The 13,771-nt window shown below is 42.8% G+C and overlaps 1 pseudogene; it reads right to left on the bottom strand.

Moving 5' to 3' along the window:
• Positions 1-6,725: 6,725 nt before the first annotated feature.
• On the bottom strand, positions 6,726-13,024 carry LOC123055734 (uncharacterized; annotated as a pseudogene).
• Positions 13,025-13,771: the final 747 nt, after the last annotated feature.

Here is a 13,771-nt window from a genome sequence, read left to right on the forward strand (position 1 = left end):
AACCGAGTTATCGGCAACTGGCAGGAGCCATATGGTTGTCGCTTTATTGTATGCAATGCAATCGCCCTGTAATGCTTTACTTTATCACTAAGCGGTAGCGATAGTCGTAGAAGCATAAGATTGGCGAGATGACAACGATGTTATGATGGAGATCAAGGTGTCGCGCCGGTGACGATGGTGATCATGACGGTGCATCGGAGATGGAGATCACAAGCACAAGATGATGATGGCCATCTCATATCACTTATATTGATTGCATATGATGTTTATCTTTTTATGCATCTTATCTTGCTTTGATTGACGGTAGCATTATAAGATGATCCCTCACTAAATTATCAAAGTATAAGTGTTCTCCCTGAGTATGCACCGTTGCGAAAGTTCTTCGTGCTGAGACACCACGTGATGATCGGGTGTGATAGGCTCTACGTTCAAATACCACGGGTGCAAAAAAGTTGCACACGCGGAATACTCAGGTTAAACTTGACGAGCCTAGCATATAACAGATATGGCCTCGGAACACGGAGACCGAAAGGTCGAGCGTGAATCATATAGTAGATATGATCAACATAGTGATGTTCACCGTTGAAACTACTCCATCTCACGTGATGATCGGACATGGTGTAGTTGATATGGATCACGTGATCACTTAGAGGATTAGAGGGATGTCTATCTAAGTGGGAGTTCTTAAGTAATATGATTAATTGAACTTAAATTTATCATGAACTTAGTCCTGATAGTATTTTGCAAATTATGTTGTAGATCAATAGCTCACGTTGTTGCTTCCCTATGTTTATTTTGATATATTCCTAGAGAAAAATTATGTTGAAAGATGTTAGTAGCAATGATGCGGATTGGATCCGTGATCTAAGGATTATCCTCATTGCTGCACAGAAGAATTATGTCCTTGATGCACCGCTAGGTGACAGACCTATTGCAGGAGCAGATGCAGACGTTATGAACGTTTGGCTAGCTCAATATGATGACTACTTGATAGTTTAGTGCACCATGCTTAACGGCTTAGAATCGGGACTTCAAAGACGTTTTTGAACGTCATGGACCATATGAGATGTTCCAGGAGTTGAAGTTAATATTTCAAGCAAATATCCGAGTTGAGAGATATGAAGTCTCCAACAAGTTCTATAGCTAAAAGATGAAGGAGAATAGCTCAAGCAGTGAGCATGTGCTCAGATTGTCTGGGTACTACAATCGCTTGAATCAAGTGGGAGTTAATCTTCCAGATAAAATAGTGATTGACAGAATTCTCTAGTCACCGTCACCAAGTTAGTAGAACTTCGTGATGAACTATAGTATGCAAGGGATGACGAAAGTAATTCCCGAGCTCTTCGCGATGCTAAAATCGGTGAAGGTAGAAATCAAGAAAAACATCAAGTGTTGATGGTTGACGAGACCACTAGTTTCAAGAAAAGGGCAAAGGGAAGAAGGGGAACTTCAAGAAGAACGGCAAGCAAGTTGCTGTTCAGGAGAAGAAACCCAAGTCTGGACCTAAGCCTGAGACTAAGTGCTTCTACTGCAAAGGGACTCGTCACTGGAAGCGGAACTGCCCCAAGTATTTGGCGGATAAGAAGGATGGCAAAGTGAATAAAGGTATATTTGATATACAGATTATTGATGTGTATTTTACTAGTGTTCGTAGCAACCCCTCGGTATTTGATACTGGTTCAGTTACTAAGAGTAGTAACTCGAAACAGGAGTTGCGGAATGAACAGAGACTAGTTAAGGATGAAGTGACGATGTGTGTTGGAAGTGGTTCCAAGATTGATATGATCATCATCGCACGCTCCCTACACTTTCGGGATTAGTGTTGAACCTAAGTAAGTGTTATTTGGTGTTTGCGTTGAGCATGAATATGATTTGATCATGTTTATTGCAATATGGTTATTCATTTAAGTTAGAGAATAATTGTTGTTCTATTTACATGAATAAAACCTTCTATGGTCATACACCCAATGAAAATGGTTTGTTGGATCTCGATCGTAGTGATACACATATTTATAATATTGAAGCCAAAAGATGCAAAGTTAATAATGATAGTGCAACTTATTTGTGGCACTGTCGTTTAGGTCATATTGGTGTAAAGCGCATGAAGAAACTCCATGTTGATGGGATTTTGGAATCACTTGATGCTTGCGAACCATGCCTCTTGGGCAAGATGACTAAAACGCCGTTCTCCGGAACAATGGAGCAAGCAACAGATTTGTTGGAAATCATACATACTAATGTATGTGGTCCGATGAATACTGAGGCTCGTAGTGGGTATCATTATTTTCTGACCTTCACAGATGATTTGAGCAGATATGGGTATATCTACTTAATGAAACAGAAGTCTGAAGCATTTGAAAAGTTCATATAATTTCAGAGTGAAGTGGAAAATCATCGTAACAAGAAAATAAAGTTTCTACGATCTGATCATGGAGAAGAGTATTTGAGTTACGAGTTTGGTCTTCAGTTAAAACAATGTGAAATAGTTTCACTGCTCACGCCACCTGGAACACCACAGTGTAATGGTGTGTCCGAACATCGTAACCGTACTTTATTAGATATGGTGCAATCTATGATGTCTCTTACCGATTTACCACTATCGTTTTGGGGTTATGCATTAAACACAGCTGCATCCACGTTGAAAAGGGCACCGTCTAAGTCCGTTGAGACGACACAATATGAACTGTGGTTTGGCAAGAAACCAAAGTTGTCGTTTCTTAAAGTTTGAGGTTGTGATGCTTATATGAAAAAGTTTCATCCTGATAAGCTCAAACCCAAATCGGAGAAATATGTCTTCATAGGATACCCAAAGGAGACTGTTGGGTACACCTTCTATCACAGATCTGAAGGCAAGACATTCGTTGCTAAGAATGGATCCTTTCTAGAGAAGGAGTTTCTCTCGAAAGAAGTGAGTGGGAGGAAAGTAGAACTTGATGAGGTAACTGTACCTGCTCCCTTATTGGAAAGTAGTTCATCGCAGAAATCTGTTCCTGTGACTCCTACACCAATTAGTGAGGAAGCTAATGATGATGATCATGTAACTTCAGATCAAGTTACTACCGAACCTCGTAGGTCAACCAGAATGAAATCCGCACCAGAGTGGTACGGTGATCCAGTTCTGGAGGTCATGTTACTTGACCATGACGAACCTACAAACTATGAGGAAGCGACGATGAGCCCAGATTCCGCAAAATGGCTTGAGGCCATGAAATCTGAGATGGGATCCATGTATGAGAACAAAGTGTGGACTTTGGTTGACTTGCCCGGTGATCGGCAAGCCATAGAAAATAAATGGATCTTCAAGAAGAAGACGGACGCTGATAGTAGTGTTACTATCTACAAAGCTAGAATTGTCGCAAAAGGTTTTCGACAAGTTCAAGGTGTTGACTACGATGAGAGTTTCTCACTCGTATCTATGCTTAAGTATGTCCGAATCATGTTAGCAATTGCCGCATTTTATGAAATCTGGCAAATAGATAAACAAAACTGCATTCCTTAATGGATTTATTAAAGAAGAGTTGTATATGATGCAACCAGAAGGTTTTGTCAATCCTAAAGGTGCTAACAAAATATGCAAGCTCCAACGATCCATCTATGGACTGGTGCAAGCATCTCGGAGTTGGAATATACGCTTTGATAAGTTGATCAAATGATATAGTTTTATACAGACTTGCGGTGAAGCCTGTATTTACAAGAAAGTGAGTGGGAGCACTAGAGCATTTCTGATAAGTGTATGTGAATGACATGTTGTTGATCGGAAATAATGTAGCATTATTCTGCAAAGCATAAAGGAGTGTTTGAAAGGAGTTTTGTAAAGAAAGACCTCGGTGAAGCTGCTTACATATTGAGCATCAAGATCTATAGAGATAGATCAAGACGCTTGATAAGTTTTTCAATGAGTACATACCTTGACAAGATTTTGAAGTAGTTCAAAATGGAACAGTCAAAGAAAGAGTTCTTGCCTGTGTTACAAGGTGTGAAATTGAGTAAGACTCAAAGCCCGACCACGGCAGAAGATAGAAAGAGAATGAAAGTCATTCCCTATGTCTTGGCCATAGGTTCTATAAAGTATGCCATGCTGTGTACCAGATCTATTGTATACCCTACACTGATTTTGGCAAGGGAGTACAATAGTGATCTAGGAGTAGATCACTGGACAGCGGTCAAAATTATCCTTAGTGGAATAAGGATATGTTTCTCGATTATGGAGGTGACAAAAAGAGTTCGTCGTAAAGAGTTACGTCGATGCAAATTTTGACACTGATCCAGATGACTCTAAGTCTCAATCTGGATACATATTGAAAGTGGGAGCAATTAGCTAGAGTAGCTCCGTGCAGAGCATTGTAGACATAGAAATTTGCAAAATACTTACGGATCTGAATGTGACAGACCCGTTGACTAAAATTATCTCACAATCAAAACATGATCACACCTTAGTACTCTTTGGGTGTTAACCACATAGCGATGTGAACTAGATTATTGACTCTAGTAAACCCTTTGGGTGTTGGTCACATGACAATGTGTTAATCACATGGTGATGTGAACTATTGATGTTAAATCACATGGCGATGTGAACTAGATTATTGACTCTAGTGCAAGTGGGAGACTGAAGGAAATATGCCCTAGAGGCAATAATAAAGTTATTATTTATTTCCTTATATCATGATAAATGTTTATTATTCATGCTAGAATTGTATTAACCGGAAACATGATACATGTGTGAATAAATAAACAAACAGAGTGTCACTAGTATGCCTCTACTTGACTAGCTCGTTGATCAAAGATGGTTATGTTTCCTAGCCATAGACACGAGTTGTCATTTGATTAACGGGATCATATCATTAGGAGAATTATGTGATTGACTTGACCCATTCCGTTAGCTTAGCACTCGATCGTTTAGTATGTTGCTATTGCTTTCTTCATGACTTATACATGTTCCTATGACTATGAGATTATGCAACTCCCGTTTACCGGAGCAACACTTTGTGTGCTACCAAATGTCACAACGTAACTGGGTGATTATAAAGGTGCTCTACAGGTGTCTCCGAAGGTACTTGTTAGGTTGGCGTATTGCGAGATTAGGATTTGTCACTCCGATTGTTGAAGAGGTATCTCTGGGCCCTCTCGGTAATGCACATCACTTAAAGCCTTGCAAGCATTGCAACTAATGAGTTAGTTGCGGGATGATGTGTTACGGAACGAGTAAAGAGACTTGCCGGTAACGAGATTGAACTAGGTATTGAGATACCGACGATCGAATCTCGGGCAAGTAACATACCGATGACAAAGGGAACAACGTATATTGTTATGCGGTTTGACCGATAAAGATCTTCGCAGAATATGTGGGAGCCAATATGAGCATCCAAGTTCCGCTATTGGTTATTGACCGGAGACGTGTCTCGGTCATGTCTACATAGTTCTCGAACCCGTAGGGTCCGCACGCTTAAAGTTAGATGATGGTTATATTATGAGTTTATGTGTTTTGATGTACCGAAGGAGTTCGGAGTCCCGGATGAGATCGGGAACATGACGAGGAGTCTCGAAATGGTCGAGACGTAAAGATCGATATATTGGACGACTATATTCGGATATCGGAAAGGTTCCGAGTGATTCAGGTATTTTTCGGAGTACCGGAGAATTACGGGAATTCGTATTGGGCCTTAATGGGCCATACAGGAAAGGAGAGAAAGGCCCCAAAGGGTGGCCGCACCCCTCCCCATGGACTAGTCCGAATTGGACTAGAGAGGGGGGGCGCCCCCTTCCTTCCTTCTCCTTCTCCCTTCCCTTCTCCTACTCCAACAAGGAAAGGAGGACTCCCCCCTTGGCGCGCCCTCCTCCTAGGGTCGGCCTCCTCCTAGGGTCGGCCTCCTCCTCCCTTGCTCCTTTATATACGGGGGCAGGGGGCACCCCGTAGACACAACAATTGATCGTTTGATCTTTTAGCCGTGTGCGGTGCCCCCCTCCACCTTAGTCCACCTCGATAATACTATAGCGGTGCTTAGGCGAAGCCCTGCGTCGGTAGAACATCATCATCGTCACCACGCCGTCGTGCTGACGAAACTCTCTCTCAACACTCGGCTGGATCGGAGTTCAAGGGACGTCATCGGGCTGAACGTGTGCTGAACTCGGAGGTGCCGTGCGCTCGGTACTTGATCGGTCGGATCGTGAAGACATACGACTACATCAACTGCGTTGTGCTAACGCTTCCGCTTTCGGTCTACGAGGGTACGTGGACAATACTCTCCCCTCTCGTTGCTATGCATCACCATGATCTTGCGTGTGCGTAGGATCTTTTTTGAAATTACTACGTTCCCCAACACAGACATCGTACCTGCTCGCTGCATCTTCCCATAGGGGATAGGACTACTGCAGTTTAGGATAGTTGATGCTTTGTTCATTTTACTTCAGAACTTTATGCTCTGCAGATTGTCGAGCTTTTCTGTTGTACTCCATACTGTTTATGAATCAAAACGTATGGTATTTGCAGGATTATTTGCTTAGCCTTTTTTATTTGTGCTCCCTTTGTGAGCTGTACTCCGGATTACAAACTTTGTATTTTGCTGAACTTGTTTAATAATAGGGCCGCATGCATCTTTCGAATGCAGAGGCCGAGGGATAACCTCCTTTTCTAAAATAAATAAAAAAGGCAGGTGTATTATCTATTAGAAGAAGAGAAAGACACAAGGTTCTGGCCGAAGCCCAGTTACAGAATACAGTAGTCAAGATTAGCCACCATCATCCTGAACACCTCTGACAAAAGCCAGCTTTCTCAATCTCATTATCTCCTGGATCCTACAGATCCTGTCATAAACCCCTAAGCATTTATGCTAAAAAACACGCATTTCTATCTTTCCAAATCTGCCAAAGGGTGTAAGAAAAAAATACACGTACTTGTCAAAGGTAAATTTTAGCCGTTTATTTTGGAATGTGTTCCATTCATCAAGCTGATTTGCCTCAATGTCAACAAGCAAGTTGATGAACCAAAAAAAACCTTGTGTAGCATCCTTTTGTCAAGTGCCGGTATGACGCAAAGCATATTCTTCTTAGCCTCAACGACAAAGTTTTAGAGTTTCTTGGACTCTTCTGTTGCAATCCAATATTCAGGGAATTAATTACTCTGTTCCAATAATCCCTAGTTTAGTGCATAAAAAATATACCTTAAAAAATTCTGAAGTGTGACTTGTATGGTGGCACTCATAAAGACAGTAAAGGCTGTCAAGCCTAGCCAACCTTCAAATCAGGGAGCTTTTGGAAATCAGATGGCCTGCATAGACAAGAAAAGGGAAAATACATCAGTGGTGTTGTAAGAAAGATTAATCATAGGTAAAGTGGCAATTTGAAGGAAACAATAGCCTACCATACAATGCAAAAAGAGGGACCCTATAAAAGCACACGACTTCATCTTGCGTCTGCCTTCATAGATAGAAAACTTCTGGACCATCCACAATCTCTTGAAATCGGTGAATGACATGCAATTTTTTTTACCACATAGAATACAAGGATGCTACTTATTTAACAATAATATGAGCAGAACACACCTACCGGAACTGTGTGCCAAAAAAATTCACCTTGGCATAATCATCCAGTCGCTCGTTAATATCCAACTTCAAAGGAGGAAGATTCGTAGTTACAGTCGATGCCAAAACCTGAAATTGACTGATATTGTTTCGTGAAATGGACTGGCCATTAATTCAGCAAAATACCCCATCCAAGTCTTGACATTTACAGTTATTACACAATAAACTGGCGGGGTGATAGACCAAGAATCGCTGCTGGTTCCTTTACGCCCAGTCTTTGCCAAAACATGCGCACATCCAAGCAGTTAATTTCTAATGATCTCCCCTCACACCAAAGCAATATGCTATAGAAGATAGTTGGCTATGTCACTGAAAGATCCTTCATTTTTCATTTTTTGCAAATCATCCACACCACATCCTGTGTGTGGTTGAATATTACCACTCCTTGATTAACAGTTATGTACCATCTGCATGATTTCATTTTTTATTTTTTATTTTTTACATTAACAGTTATGTACATCTGCATGATTTCAGTCAATAGGATTTCGCATGACCAAACATAAACAGATTCAAATCAATAGATTTAGACAAGTAACAAAGCTATACTCGATGCTCAATAAGAATAACCATACCTTGGGATCCTTTCCATTCAACAGGGTCTTTCCAGTGCCATGAAGCCTATATAGCAACTTAAGTACTTAACCTTTACATGTTTAATGCCCAATCTACAATAGTCTTTTAGCTGCAATCTACAATATTTAGTTGTGAGTAAAAAATATCATGTGTTACCGATGGTACAAAAATAAAGAAGCAAGGATGATACATACTGGTTTACAACATGAGGAAGCACTCTTGAAGCAAATGCCCTACGAAAAATATATGTGAATTCAGAACTTTAACTCACCTATCCCCAACACGAGGGGAGCTCTTTATCTTTGAAAAGCTTGTTGCTAGATGCTTCCTTTTGGTTGATAACCTGCAGCAGTTTAACGGGTCTTATTATGTTGTTTCCACAAGCCATACGAAATTCTCATGCCACATAAACAATAAATAGAACTGCTGATAACAACATATACAACACGTTCGGTTCGGGCAACGTAACGTATTCAGTTTAGTGTATCCGGAAGCGTTGCTTCCGAATATTTTTACGTAATACCTCCTTTGTTTAGTTTGTGGAATCGAGTCCCGATTTTAACCCGGCCGGTTCATGCGGTTATTTCAACTCTGCGAAGTGCCATATCAGAAAGCACTGTTATGGAATACATGGCGAGGCAAACCAAAGCTGGCTACGGTTTCGGAAGTCGCTGTATTCAGAAGCCACACTTTTTGTCCAAACCAAACACGCCGATAAGTTATTGAACCTTGATTCCTGAATTAGGAGCAGCCTCAGATATGATGTGTGTATCACTTGACAGAAATCCTCTGCCCAGCCTCTCAAAAGAAAATCATCTGCCCAACAACATGGAACTTTCTAGACCCTCCAGCGAACCTTGATCGATGACACATACAAAATTGATATCGACGAAAGGAAGGGAGATAACCTCGACTCATAGACATAATTCTAACTGATTATGCTATACCTGATCCATAAATCTCTTCCGGATTATTGGGCACCCAACTGCAAAAACACAGTAATAAAGCATAACTGAACCTGTAGTCAGTAGTCACAGACAGAGTGAACTTACATCCTCAGCTCGGTTGGAGCCTGCTTGCCTGTATCCGTCTTCGTTGCCTACGCCCCAATCACCACAATGCGTGTCTACAGAGGGAGTACGGGAGACCATGGCTGCTACTGTAGTCTACAGAGGGAGCACATTGGAGAGACAGATGCACCAGTAGCATTAACCATGGCTGCTACTGTATGATGTAGCCCCGGCGAGGAGACGGATGGCTGCTACTGTATGATGTAGCAACGGCGAGGAGACGGATGCGCCCTGGTGCGTTAGACATCGAGGGGAGGAAGATATGTAGGGAAGAAAGGCCTTCACCTTCGGTGGCTAACGGCGCAGCCACGAGGTCACCACACCAAGCTGATGCTTTATCCCAGCACTTCATATTCCTTCTGATCCTCACCTCGGTTGCTTCACAGTCGCCTCGCCGCCGTCTTCATGCCTCGCATGGACTGTGGGCCAAGATTGAAGCCGCTGGAGAGGTCAAATCTCGAGGGAGAGGGGAGGACAGGAGGGGAGGCCGCTGGGAAGGTCGAGGCTCGAGGGAAGGGCGGACACGCTGGGTACGATACGACTGTTCAAGCGGCAGTTGCGGATCGAGGAGGGGAACGTGCGTGCGTGGGTCGCCGCTCTTTTCTCGTTTTTCTCGTATCGGCTCCTATGTTTACGCTGGAATTTTCTTTCTGTATGAATCGCGCACGATGCGGTGGAAGTTGCGAGCGCACGAGGCGGGAGTAGCGATCGCGGGGATGAGGGTATAGAGAGGTCGAACCATCACGACGTTCGATTCTCCTTTAATAGTAGAGATAAAAAGAAAAGACCAAACGAAGCTATAAGCAGGCTTGAAAAAAGCGTGGATGTTCCTCTAATAATGTACGATCGAGCATGAACATAGGGACTCAAAACCGGAGGTGCTTCGGTTAGCTAAAGCAGCACTTACGTTGTCGATGGGAAGGTATGTATGGTTCGATGAACCTCAAAATTGTATATGTATCCCGTTCTGCAAAGAGAGCTTGGCTCAGTGATTGGGCATGCGGTTGTGCAGCCTAACGATCCGAGTTCAATTCCTAGAATTGACACATGATGCACAAGTTTTTTTTCCTGTTTATTGAAGATCAAACTTGCTGTGTGGTGAAACCTCTCATCAAGAAATATCTTGATACTCATTTAAAAAAATTATGAGGACCATGTTTATCTTGGTACTCATACTAAAATGGCTGTATGCATTCCTGGTTGGTGCAGAGGCCGGGAAGTGAAACTCTCTCTCATTTTAAAGATCGATGCAACTCATCCTCGCGTCACCCCCGCCATGGGCGACTCGGGGGCTCTCCAACCCTAGGCGTCGCCGCCGCCGGGTGACGCCGTCCGGTGAAACTCGCGTGGAAGACGGCGGTGGCCGGGGGACTTCCTCTCCCGACTCCCCTTCCTCTTTGATAGATCAGAAGACGGCGGCGCGTTTGTGTCGTTTCCACCTTGGGTGCGTCTTTCTTGGAAGGGTACGCGGGCTCGAGGGACCAGTGAACGACGTCTTTGGTGGAGCGGTGCTTCATCATGCACATTGATGGTGACAGATCTCGATGGCATGGCGCTCTTGAGATTAGGCGTCTGATGTGCGATGATGGACTCGCGCAGAGGGTGACGCTGTCTGGCACCGTGGTGGCGTCGACGGCAGCTAGATCGGGTAAGGTAGATGCAATAGTACATCTCTGAAGATGGATTGGTGGCAGGTGGCTGCGGCGGCCTCATACCCGGCAGGCGTCCTGGTTGAGGAGTGCGCCTTACTGGTGGGTGCCCCATACCCGGCAGGCGTCCTGGTTGGGACCTCAGGTCTTAGACGTTAGGTTTGTCTGCAAGGTCTGTTTGGTGTTAGACCCAGACTATCAGCATCGCTTCATCAACTGGATAGGAGTAGCGACAGATGTTGCCTAGACAGTGACTTTAGTCTTACTGTTGTATGACTTTGTAAGGTCTTGTGTGAATAATAAAGTGGCTGCATGCATCGTTCAGATGCAGAGGCCGGAGGTTTTCCGCCCGTTCAAAATAAAATAAAAAATACCCCCTTTTTTTCCTTGTCCACAGATAAACATTGTTTGCGACATCTGGAACCTGCGGAAGCTATATATCGCCCGCTGCGAATCGTAAATAGGTCTCACCTGTGGCGGGAGGCAGATGGGCCGGCCCAATACGAATTCTAGAGGAGCGGTTTCTCAAGGAAGTTGTTGATCAGTTTTGTCGTGTGGTTTTTCCTGTTTGTTTTTGTGGTGGTTTTTTCACGTGTTTTTGTTGTTGTTTTTCTGAGGTTATTTTGGACCCTTTTTGACTTTTTTTTGTTTCAGTGGTGGTTTCCGTGTTTCTCTCTCAAGGTTTTCTTCGGTTATTTGTGTTTTTTCTTCAGGTTTTCCTGGTTCTTTTCTTTTTTCTCTTTATTTTTTCAACAAATGTCTAATTATTTACTGTACATTTTTCTTATACACTTAAAATATTTTTTGATGTATTTTGAATTTTTTTCAAATACATGTTGTACAGTACATGTTTTGAACATTTTTGAATACTTGTTAATATTTCTTGAATACATGTTGAAACATTTTTTGAATGACCCAAACAATTTTTTAAACTAGCTGAACATCTTTGTACACTTATTAAGCATTTCTTTAAAAGTTCACAAACAATTTTGTTAAAACACATGAACATTTTGTTAAATGTCGTATTAATTTTCTTGAGTGGTGTAAAACATTTTTTAATGCGAACATTTTTCTTATTACATTTTCTAAAAGTTCTGTGATTTTTTTTAGAAATTTCTTGAGTGGTGTATCACGTTTCAAGAAAACTGTTGGTGAATTTTTTTAGAAAATGATTGTGTGTTTTTTTGAAACGTGGGAATATTTTCATGTATTTTTTGAATGCTATTTACATTTTCTAAAAGTTGTGTGATTTTTTTCACTGCATAAACATTTTGCATATTAATATTTATATTGTAGGATATTGCGGAATATAATAAAAATTAAAAAAAATAAAGTTTTTCAAGAAAATTAAGGAAGCAATGTCCCGTGCGGCTATGTTTCTTGGGCTGGCCTATCTAGGAAGTGTTGCAGGCGACATTGCGCTCGGGATACTCACTCTGTGGAACCCCGTAGAGGGGATACGTCTTCACGAATCTGATGGGCCATGTAGTTCGTAACTTTAGTTTTTGTAATGCTGTAAGACTAAGTCCAGGCTCATAATTCTTTGCACACATTTCCACACCTTATTTTGGTCCTTGCAACCCGAGTTCCTATGCAATTTGGTTGTTTGGATAAGGCGATTATACTAAATCGGTTTCCTTTAAACTCGTTTAATCCTAAAACTACGTTTGGTTAGCGTAACAAACCTCAGGATAAGTAAGACTTGGTTTTCAGAAAACAGAAAAAGTGAGCTTTTGGTAAAACGACTATTAGTCGTTTTTCTACAAACCTGTTTAGCTAATCCTACCCATCTACGCTTCAGCTGCACAGGACGTTGCATATGTAGCTTGTCGCCGTCGTGATTTCAGCACACCACTGTCGCTCCTCGACCACGGCGAGTTCTGCGCCGAGTTGTGCGACTGTGAGCGCCGCCAGTGGCTGCCGTCCATGCCGCTCCACCGGGCGTGGCCGATGGAGGCAAGCCACAGACGCCTATCGGCCCTGCTCGCCGCCGCTCGACACAGAGACCTTGGAGGGTGGAGCCGTTGTACGACGAGCACCACTTTGTTGTGAGCAAGAGGCCTTTGACATTGCCGTCAGCGATCTTGCGCATGTCCTCTGCAAGGATGCCGGTGAACAGATCAGACATCCAGTCATCCGGGAAGTTGGGAACCATACATTGGGTGACACCGCTGCTGCAGTCGATAGCTCCTGGCAGCGCTGCAGCGAACCGATAGCTTGGTGTTACACGGAAGATGGCGCCTCAGGAGGGGACGACGGTGCCTCGGAGATCCCGGCATACGCGTCGAGGGCAAACAACGTCATGCGAATGATCCATATGTAGCAGCAAAGTGAACTTTGAGGTTTGAGCGGAGGCTGAGACGATTTGCAGCAGCAACGTGGTGCGTTGAGCTTGGGTAGAAAGCTTGGAAGAGGGCCATGGCTGCCAGCTCTCAATCGGTGCGTGCTCTTGTGTTGGCTCCCGAGACTGCTGTAGCACGGATTGAGCCTCTTATCCAGTTCATTCAGATCAATGGGTCTAATCTAACCCAAACACGGTTTTGTAAAAACAGCTTCTTAATCCAAACAAAGAATTCCAAAAACTTGTGTTAACAGAATAACTAACTAAAACCTGTTTTCCTATAATTTCTCCTAAAATCCGTTTTCTAAAAACTGAACTGTATCGCTCTTATTCGGCGCGTTCAACGCCCGGGAAGCTTCCTCATGGGCCGGCCCATATATATGGCGAGCGCTCGATCACATTCCTGGTTCGCTCGATCGCTTTTACTGGCCCCGGTTGACAGTTGAACAGTCAATCATTGAGTTACGAAAAACGAAAAGAAAGAAAAAATTGCAAAAGACGAAAACAATTGTGAAATTAAAAATGTTCATGGAATTTGAAAAAGCGATCATGAGTTTAAAA

Source organism: Triticum aestivum, chromosome 2D (assembly GCF_018294505.1).
Source record: "Triticum aestivum cultivar Chinese Spring chromosome 2D, IWGSC CS RefSeq v2.1, whole genome shotgun sequence".
Classification (NCBI taxonomy): Eukaryota; Viridiplantae; Streptophyta; class Magnoliopsida; order Poales; family Poaceae; genus Triticum; species Triticum aestivum.